A 10,767-nucleotide genomic window follows, 5' to 3' on the forward strand; every position below is an offset into this window, starting at 1 on the left:
TTAAGGCCCAGAGCAGGGGATGTGCTGTGCCAAGCAGGCTGGCCAACAATTTGCTCAGCAGATCTTTCCAGGTTACCTTAGCTCTGCATTGTCTTGGCCCCACCGTAACTTGGAGAAGAAGCAAAGCCCAGTTACCATCCTTCTGCCACTGCTTCCAAACTCCTCAGCAGAAAAGGAACACAAAGATCATTTTCCCAGGAGGATACTGAGAGCAGGATAGAAATAACACAGTAAACACAATTCTCTTGAGCTATCTGGCTCAATGTAGAAACCAAAGGGGTCAATTTGCAAAACAGCTGCACTCAGCTCCATAGAGGTCCAGGGGATTAATTTCTCACACATGCTGGACTGGATATTTATCTCATTTTTTTCCTGCTCTTCAAGAGACTTTGAACACAGTTTCATCTTTCCCAGTGTCTGTTTAGGAGTTGCTCTCCAGTTGCAGGTGGTCCTTGCTGCAGTGCATGGCACTTCCACAGGGACTGGCCATTGCCTGTGAGCTTCCACAGCCAAAAGCACAGGGCACACTGTGGAGGTCTGTACCAGGGGACACAAATTATTGCAGTGCCACATCTTTGGCAGCCTTTCCAAGGACCTTTGCAGATGTTTTGGGAGCTATTTTGCAGCAACAGCTTCATTAGAAGGATTCAGCAGGAACTCTGAGCTCCCCTCTCCTTGCAACCACCTCGTGCCACATTATAACAATGATGAGTTTTAATTTTCTTTGTTCTATGACATCAAGAGATGATCATATTGAGGCACTGCTAAAAATCCCATGTTTTTAGCACTCACTCTCACTCCCCAGAGCCACCAGCTTTGGAAGGTGAGATGTGATCTCCCACATCACAAAAAACCCCACACCATTTTTATTTGGGCACTGGAGAGAATGGTAGCACAACCCTGCTCACGAGCAGAGGCTTTAATCCTTTCCAACGTGCAAGAAGGAAGCAGAGCAGCAATGAGAAAAAAAAATTTAAAAAAAGAAAAATTTCTATGCATGCAGGTATTTGGTTAAGCACAAAAAGGTCCTGGCATCTCTCCAGCCCAAATTGCTCTCTCCTTTGATGCTGGATTCCATCTAGCTCATGTAATGGCCCATTGGTTTGGCTGTCAGCAAGAACTGGACCTGAGGCACATACCTCTGGAGGTGGTTGACTAATCCAATTAAGTGGAAGCAACAGAAAGTTGAGATCCCTCTTGTGTTCCGGACAGGAGTGGGAAGGAGGCATAAACAGGGGAGTTTTATTTACCAAGAGAAGTTAAGTCAAGACTTTAATTTGGGAAACTTGCCACGGACAATCATGGAAGTGATTTTTCTAGTGTAATTAATAACTTTCCTTCAGCTTATCTCCACATGTTTTCATGGTAGCTGGTATCACTGCTTTGATTTTAGAGGAAATTAAAGACAGATGGAATATCTTCTCCAAATTTCTTCTTCCTTCCAGGCCAGTAGCAGAGCCTGGAACAAAGTATGGATCTCAAGAAATACCTGTAAATTTAGATCCTGCCAGGCTCACCTTCTAATCCTCTTTGAAGTTTGTGTTCAGACAAGCTCTTCAGAAACCATTAAATAAACCCAAAAGATTTCTGAATTACATCACTTAGCCACACTTGTTCCAATGCAATTCCTCTTTGCAGATCACTTTGGTATCTCTTTTTCCTCCATCTTTCTTTCTGCAATTATTGCAAAGACACCCAAGCGATGTCTGGTTTATGGTGAACTGGATTTTCTTAGCTGGCCTCATTCCTCTGGGCTCTGAAAATTCACAAACTTTCTATAGGATAACAAGAACAGCTCCTGTGTGTTTGTAGGCCTGGGTAGATGCTCCATGAAAAGATTTATCAAACTTAGTTTGGTAAGTCTTAATTCTCCACCGTGGGAAAAAAAAAACAAAACTTCATATCAGTAGAAGCTTCCTATCAGATCAACAAACAGTAACACAAGGCCTGAACAGGAAGTCCCTTTCAATAGGGACTTTTGATAAAAAATTCTCATAAATCAATCAGCATTTTTATGCCCACACACCTCTGATTCTGCCAGGGCAATCCCCAGCCATCACTGCAAATATTAGGCTTTAACAATCTGCTCCAAAGGATGGGGAGATAAGCAGCAACCACAACCAGCTGCTAACACACACAGGTAAACTGAGAACTAAACTGCCAGCTGATCTGCAAACCAAATTTTGCATTTTCCCCATGACCTACATTTTGACATAAACCCCAGAAATTTTGGAAGGATTCTTCCAGAGTGTTTCTGCAAAAATTCTGTAACTAATTATTCAATCATTCTTGGCCATAATCCTGACATTTCTGTTCAGAGTTTATGCACACATGGAAGAGCTGCACAGAGGGCAAATTTAAATTTCACATTTTGGACTCTAGGACAAAAGATTCTCAGGAGAATATCACAAGATTTCCATACCACCAGCCTTTTTCTCAATATTTCTAGCAGAAAAACTGGGCATAGGGTTGAATATAGCAGATGGATTTTCTGTGGACTTATCCTGCACTTACTCTTCCAAATGCAGCCACATTATTTGCCTCAAAACAATTAAAAATATAAGCCTTAGTTGGAGCAAAAGATTTGCTGTGCTTTTGTCTTGCTCTGACTCAGCTGGAATTTCTGGGGTCTAGGCAATCATCCCTTAATAGAAACTCTTCCAGGACATAGGGAATATTTGACATTTCAGTGTGAGGAGCAGCTACAACTGCATGGGGACACAGGGCACCTGACTTTGCAGGAATGTTCAAATTTCCCTGAAAAATAACACTGGAACCACCCAGCCATATCTCTGAGCTCACCTTTCAAAAATCCATGTTCTCCAGCAATCCCAGCTCCCTGAGAATGACCTGGCTCCTGGGTTGGTATTACCCTGTTTGACCAAAAGTAGTTGCCTTTTTCCTCAGCCTGTTTTGGGGATATTGCTCATTAAAGAATTTGTTTAGAGAGATGGGGGAAGAATCTCCCTTTGCTTTGTGTTTAAATGGATCCAACACACTGTAACCCCAAGCTCTTTGCTGTGGCTGAAACCAGCCAGCACAGGTAGCCAAGATGTGCTGGCAGGCAGATCACCACTCTAAATACACATTACTCACCCACAGCAGCCAAGCAACCCAACTCTTCATTTCACCTTTCAAGCATTAATTAATGGCAACAGCGTGAAAATGTAATCTATGATCCCTCTGTAAGCTGTCAAGTGTTTACAGAGGGGGAAAAGGAAAGTCTTAGCAGAGCTGGGCAAAGGCAGCTCCTGCTCCACACCCAAATTTCTGCTCTGCCTCACAGAAATCTGCTTTTATTTCATTTTTGTTATCACTGCTTACACCAGAAATGCCTTGGTGGGAAGTTAAGGACAGATAATAATGTATTTTAGCAATAGAACTGAGCTCCAAAACTTTCAGATTTTACAGTTCCCTTCCTTTGGATAAGCCAGCTCAATGCCTTTGTTTCTTCTCCCTGCACAGCCTGAAGGGGGGAAATCATTGAAAATTCAAGAGAGGAGGAAAAAGTAGCTCTGGCCTTGCCTTCCCCACCAACAGCTGTGCCAAAGCATCCCTGCCTGGTCCAATTCTCTGCAGACATGGATTTTCAGCAGACAAATCTCCTCCACACTGGCACTTCACTGGCAGCCTCAGCAGGACTCACAGCCCAAAGGCTGGAACAAGCCATCCCAATTAAGCCACTGTCACCCCTGGAGAGATTTCTTTCTTTGAAGGAAGAATCCAGGCTCCGATTCCACTGGCAGCAAAGCTGGCATCTCTGCCACAGATCAACAGCCAGCCTTTTTCTCCACAGATGCCAGCTTTGCCCCTGCACGCTGAAAATTCAGCTTTTTTTCCCTTGTTCTGTCACCACAACTCACTGCCAGTAGCTCTTTGTCTCATCCCATTTTATGGGTCACATGTGCAGCATTGTCTTGTGCAAATTATGAAGGCACAAACACCACCTGCCACTGGTTTGTGGGTTGTTAATCTGCCTTATCTGTGCTCAGGTAATCCATGTGCCATTTTCTAAGCACCAATATTCCATGATTTCTATTTGCTTTCCCCGAAACTCCATATTCCAAAATCCTGTGGTTATGAGAACCCTGGGTTTGATTTAAAATAACAGTAGGATCAGCAAATTACAGGAATTACTTTCAGTAATGTGAGTGACCCTGTGCTAAAACCAAAAGTAATGTGAGAAAGCAAGAGGCAAAAGGAAGAGATTGAGAGAAAATCCAGCACCACCAGTAAGAATATGTGCTGTAGTCCAAACTACAAGGGCAAAAATAAAATCCAGATACAAGGTACTTCAGCCTAAGGGTAATTCCCAGTGAAGTTCCCAAACCCTGCTAAGGATAAAGTTGCCTTGCACTCATATCAGCACAATTCCTCTCAAGGTTGGAATAGTATCAGTGAGGGTCTCAGGATCAGACCCTGCAGGAGAAATAAATAGTGTTTAACTGTTCAGAATTGCTCTTTTTTTCCTCTGCCTGGATTTCCTATGGCCTTTATCTGGGATCAGATACCCTGATTTCCAGAAGTGTACATTGGACACCCAACACATGCAATTTTCTTGAAGGATGTGGTAATACCTTGCCTAGGGATTTTGGTATCTAACCCTTTTCCTGCATGGATCCTCTCACACCCCCTGTGTTCACTTGACTAAATGTGCCCTCAGTTTTTTCAGACACCTTTACAGGAACCAGTCCTGCAGCTGAGCACGTTTCCAAAAAGGAACAAAGGCACGTTTACCCAAGCAAAAGAAATATTTGAAAATTCAGATGATTAAATACAGCCTGCTGTTCGTTTTACCTCTGTGGTCTCCACTAAGTACCATAAATCCTGGTTTCCCTTTGAGACAAATTGTCACATTATAGCCTTGCTATACAGGCAAACACACATTCCTTGCTATAAAGAGAAGGAGAGAAATTCATGCCAGATTAGGACATATGGAATCTCTGTTTATGGATAAATCATTTTTAAAACCTCTCTCTCTCTCTCCCCCTCCATGAGTCATGTGTGAATTGCTTAAAGTGTCCTGTCAACAATAGTTTATTTACATACAGAACTAATTAGCATTATTATGGCAGATTGGAGAAGCAGGGTTATAGCTGGGAGACATCAGCAAATGAGTGATGCCATTTTAGGAAGGTTGGGGAGTGGAGGTTTGCAGATCTTTAGCCCAGAATTTCTTACATTGGCTGCTTTCCAAGGATGTCAAGATGAAACTCATTTCTAACATTTCTTCCGTTACCAATAATCTCACTTCACAATTAAAAGGCTGAGCCCTAATTTGTATTATCTTTATGGTTTTTTGCAACATGCATTTCAGAGTGGAGCCTGGTCAGCTTCTCTTGCTTGTAGTCCACTTTCTCAGTTCCATATCTTAGCACCACAAAATTAAGTTTAGATTTCCAGCCCTACTGAGCCATTAATAATTTTTAAAAGCTTTAAATGCCCTAAAACATTTATACTCTCTATTTGATGATTATTTAAAGTCATCAAGTAAATTTTAAACTAAATTAAATTTATATAGCCTCTTTAGGTTACTGAGCATAGTACATACATCTACTCTGGGACTTGCAAAGACCTTTCATCATTAATAAGTGGAACAAGATAATTACATGCTCCAGTAGCTCTTAGGGGTCTAGAAGTTATCACCACATAGGCTGCTTTATAATGCAGGAAGAAATCATCTGTGCTAGAGCTGGGGGTATAATTCAAAGACATTTCCATAAATATATAAACACTGTGAAATGAATTCATGTGATGTGCAGGCGTTTCATTTCCAGAGCTGCTAATGTGTTTGCCCATTAATTTGTCAGGAATGCTCACTTTGATTTGCTCCATTTACCTTAGGAGTTTGTTCAACAGCAAAACACTCAAAACTGTGAAATTAGCATAAGGAAGGGCATCTCAGGTAAGTGAATTTGCTCTAAAAGGTCCATTCACTGATGTCTTCCCATCAAGAATAGCCAACAGCAGAGAGAGCGAGGGCCAGAAGCTGCTCTGAGCTCTGGAGAGGATCTCTGACTCTACACACACTCCTGACCAGTGGAGATGCTTCCTCCTTTGCTCCAAAAAGAGAGGATTCCCTCTTCCATACTCCCCTTTGAAAGGATCACTCCCCTGCTCCCAGCTCCTGCCTCCCTTCTGGGAATTCACCTCCACACCTGCTGTGACAAAGGACATCAGCACTCAGGAGGCTCTGGAAAAACTTCCACATTATTTGGAATTTTAGTCAAAAAGTGCTTTCTGGCAGGTTCCAGATTTCCCCAGGATTATTTCCAGCGACATTCAGACTGCAATGGACAAGCTTTCCTTGCAGAGCTTCCCAAAGCTCCCTTCCCAGGCAGAGGGGCTCAGGGGGCTTGCAGGATGCCCTGCCTGGTCCCAGCCTGAGCAGGCAGCTTCACACAGCTGAGCTGGGAGCATCACCCAACCTGGCACAGGACCAGGGGCTGGGAGAGCACAAAGTGTGGCCAAGCTTAGGAACAAGCGAGTGGAAACCTGCACAGCCTTGGGCTCCTAGAAATGGTCTGAAGAGGTATTAGATAAGCACAGAGTAGTTTTGGCATCTGAAAAACTTCTCTGTTTCTGTTTGGTGAAGCTGTTTACAGTTTGGGGTGTTTTGTTTGGTGGTTTGAGAGTGGGGGGCTTTTTTTTGCAAGCATGTTCTAATATTTCCCCTTTTCTTGATTTTTCTAGTTTCTGACCGTTTCTAATGGTTAACAATAGCTGAGCAATTAAAAGATTTGGACTTGGAGAAGTTGCATTGCTCAGAAGCCAAAAGAGAAATCTTTTGGAACTGAATTTTATAGAAGTGAGGGACAGAGCCTTTTCCAGCACCATGAGCATTTCAGTGGGCATTACAGAATTACACTGCTTCTTCCTCAGTGAAGGAGGGCTGACACACAAGCCCTGGGCTGGAGGCAAGAGGAAATAATGCTGGGAAGAGCTCTGCCAGTCCTTGCTCACCAGCTTTGGGATCTAGAGGGTGATCCTGCCATTGGGAATGGGTGGGAAGAAAATGGAAACAAATACTGGGAACCTGAAGAAAGTGTTTCCTAAGTGAGGCTTGGCAAAGCCTGCCAGGTGAGATAAGCATTTCCACACAAGCTGGCAGAAGCAGATGCTCTTAAAAGGTGCTTCCTTCCCAGCACCACCCCACAGATCCATTTGGAATGGTGACTCCCTCAGATTCTGCCTCCCAAAAGGGGATGCCAGCACTGCCCAGCAGGTATGAGGCAGATGGGCTGGGCTGGGCTGAGCTTCCAGCAAGCACACTGCTGTTTGCCTTGCACACTCCCCAAGCTGCTATTTGAAACTTCAGCTTCCACTTAGTCACATCTTCAGAGAGATATCTTTGTTCCTTTGCTCTTGGCATTTTGATCTCCAAGCACTTGAATGGGCAGGGTTGTGACTGTGTTGGGGTGAGGGCAGCAGGGATACTCTCCTGTCACTACAGCACATGCACTGAGTACACAAGAGGCTCTCAGCGAGTCAGGTTTCACTCCTGACATTGGGTTTTCTGTGTGAACCATTTATTCTGCTGAGTTGGCATTTATACACCCTCCCCCTTTCACGATTTGAAATCTGAGACAAATATAAGCTTGAAGTCCCAACTTCTTTTTTTTTCCCCCCAGAAAGCTAAGCTGGTGTTTACATGTGGCCACCCAAATTCCAGACCAAGCTGCTGAAGCCCTGTTTCACTGTTCATAAAGCGTGTAGGGTCTGGCTGGTGCTGGTTCCCACATTCCTGATCCAGGCAAGCTGGATTAGAGTTCCTCCCTCACAGCCTGCACCTCTCCTCCATGCATCTAAACTTACAGGGATGAATCGACACAAAGGAAAGCCTGGACAAGTGCAAACTAATTTTTCTGCAAATTTAAGAGCAGGATAACCTCCTCTTGCTGGCTTCTCTCCCCACCATCCAGCTGTGCCCATAAACCAGAGTCTGACAAACCAATGCAGCAGTTGAAGGCAGCTATTAAATCTGCTCCCTGGAGCTCTAACACTTGGAGCAATTTGTAGTGGAATTATTCTCCCAGCTCAGCTTGCAAAGCACCTCCACACAGGGTTCAGTGCTGGGGTTGAACCCTCTGCCAATCCTTCCCCTGCACAGGAGGGGCTCAGATGGGCACACATCCCCACACTGCCATTCCAGCTGGCCAGAGAGGCCAAGCTCAGCCTCTTCTCCTTCTTGAAACAAGTTATTGTTAGTGTTAGCTAATCTGTGAGATATGCCAACTGTCTGGCAAGCAACCCCAGGCAGCATTGTTTGTTTAGGATAGGACTGGGCTCTATGAATCCAAATTAGACATGGGGTTTTTTTATTGAATAACTACCTCAGCCAGGAATGTCTGAAGGTGTGTTGGGCTTGAGGAGGCAGGGAAACAGCAAAACAGGCCACAAGCCTAGAGCTTTATAAGGGTTGGCGTGTGTTTCTTTTTATAGTTATTACCTGGCCTCTGCTTTAGATTCTTTGGGAAACCAGAAACCAGAGTGTATCTCTGTACCAAATCCTCCTTATCTCCACAGAAGAGAGGCACTGATTTGTTTTTCAGCAGAGGACTACAGAAACCAGATTGTTTGTTGTTTGGGTTCTCCTGATTGTGTTTTTTTCTCCCTCTCCTCTGGAGGGCTCTCAAACCCTTTACTGGGGAGCACTGGGAAAGTGAACAGAAGAGACCATCAGCGTTCCAGCTCCTCCTTCATTGCCAAATGCAGCCCCCTAAATCTCATCTGTGATCAGAGGATGAGCTGTCTGGTTCCTTAGCAGAGCACCGAGCTGTTCTGGACCTGGACCTCACCCACTTCCACAGCTTTTAGATGTTCACACTCAGATACCTACAGGATCCCACCAGCTTCCCCTTGGCACATGGGAGCTCACAAAAAGCCCAGGTAGCTGAGGAGCTGTTGCTATTTCTCTCTTGTCCCAGTATTGCCAAGGAAGGGGAATAAATTGGGAATTAGTTGAAATGAGCTGGAGCACTTCACTGCTCCATCCCCATGCAAAGCAGCCAACCTGGAAAACCTCTAGCAGACAAAAAACCTAGACCAGGCTTCAACTCAAGGACTAGGAAGTGGCTCTATCATAGCTATAGAAGATGAGCATAATACTTATGCCTCAAAATTACTCACCTTTAAAAATAAGTAGCCATTCTTAGCTCCTTTCTGAGCAGCTGCCCTTGGGATGGAGTAGGAGAGCTGATGGTCCAAGCCCAGCAGCTCTCCAAGCTTTCCTGCAGGGAGCACAGCCTAAAATTCCCTCCTTCAGGCACACCAAACCTCCTTTTAGCCACAGCCCTGCTGGGCTAATCCCTCTGGCCAGCTCTGCCTCTCAGCTGCTTGATAGCAGATTAATTGGTGCTCTTTGCCCCTTCCCAGGCTGGTGCCATGGGTGTGGGAATCATCAGCACATCCCTGCAGCCCACAGGTGGGCAGACCCAGCCATTCTCCATATCAGCAAAGTGTTTTAATCAATTCATGGTCTCATTTCCGCTAATTCAGCCTCAGCTTTTTTGCATTCACATCATTCTCAGGCCTGGGCCAAGGCAGTAAAAATACACCTAAAATTGCTTCCTTCACAATCCAGAGCATCACTGTAGGTTTTTCTCTTAACCCAAGGACATCTCTTTACAAGAAAGCTGTGTGGGATTGTTAAAGGGCTTTTTTCAGCAAAACTAGCATCATAAAATACAAAGCACCAGGCAGTCTCTGAGCAGCCCAATGCTGTACATCGAAAAAGCGAAGCAGAAACTCACTCAAACCTTGAGTGAGCCCACAGCACGGAAATCTGCCTGAAATTACCCTCTAGGATCTGCCTGTTGGGACAGGGTGAAGGTTTTGTGCAAAATGAACTTGCATTTATTTGGAAACAAATGACAAATGGCTCCATTTATCTTTTATTCTCCCGCTAACGCTTGAACCTGGGGATTATTATCCCTGCAGTGCCTAAGGCTTGCAGATGAAGTGACCTCTTCATCTGGACAGGATTTCCTTCATTTGGGGAATACCTTTCATCAGCCCATTCAGCCTTTTCACCTGTACCTTTGACCGAATTCTTACTTTTTCAAGCAATTTTGAAGAGTTTGCCAATTTAGTTCCATCGCTACACAGCTCTGGGGCAATGAGGACTCCTGTGAATGGTGCTCGACAAACAAGATCCACAATATCATAATTAATTCCATAAGCATGAGCTGGGGCATGAGCTCCATAAAGAGACAGTCTGAGCCATCATTATATTTTTTGCATGAGCTATTTCTAGCCACCTCCAGCCATTTATCTGATGTCTCTGTTTGCCCTCCTCCCTGGAAGAGGAAATGACTGGCAGGATGAACAACTAAAACAACCCAATGTGATAAGAGTATGAAAATGTGATTTTATCATGTTATGGATTATCAGTGATATTTGTCATAGATTTGGAGTTTTCATTCCATTTTTATAAAATCTGGATTTTTTAACTCTCATCACACGTATCTGGAGGAAGAGCAGGGAATGAAGATTCTCTAGGTTGTAAATTATGTGAAATATCAAGATCTCAAGTAAAAATGGAGAAGGAAATTATGCTGAATAAAAATTCCAAGGCCCTGTCAACAAGAACATATTCAAAGAATACAAGTTCATGCTCTTCTCCTTGTTATCTCTGCAGCAAATATGGTTATGTGTATTTTTCCATTTAATTTCCTCACACTTCTCTCTTTTCATTACCCACTCCAGCTGTTAATTTTCTCTCCCTCCTCTTACATCTAGCTTATGTTTATAATTAATTGTTTCTGT

This window comes from Lichenostomus cassidix, chromosome 10 (genome assembly GCF_008360975.1).
Source record: "Lichenostomus cassidix isolate B80296 chromosome 10, HeHo_3.0, whole genome shotgun sequence".
Classification (NCBI taxonomy): domain Eukaryota; kingdom Metazoa; phylum Chordata; class Aves; order Passeriformes; family Meliphagidae; genus Lichenostomus; species Lichenostomus cassidix.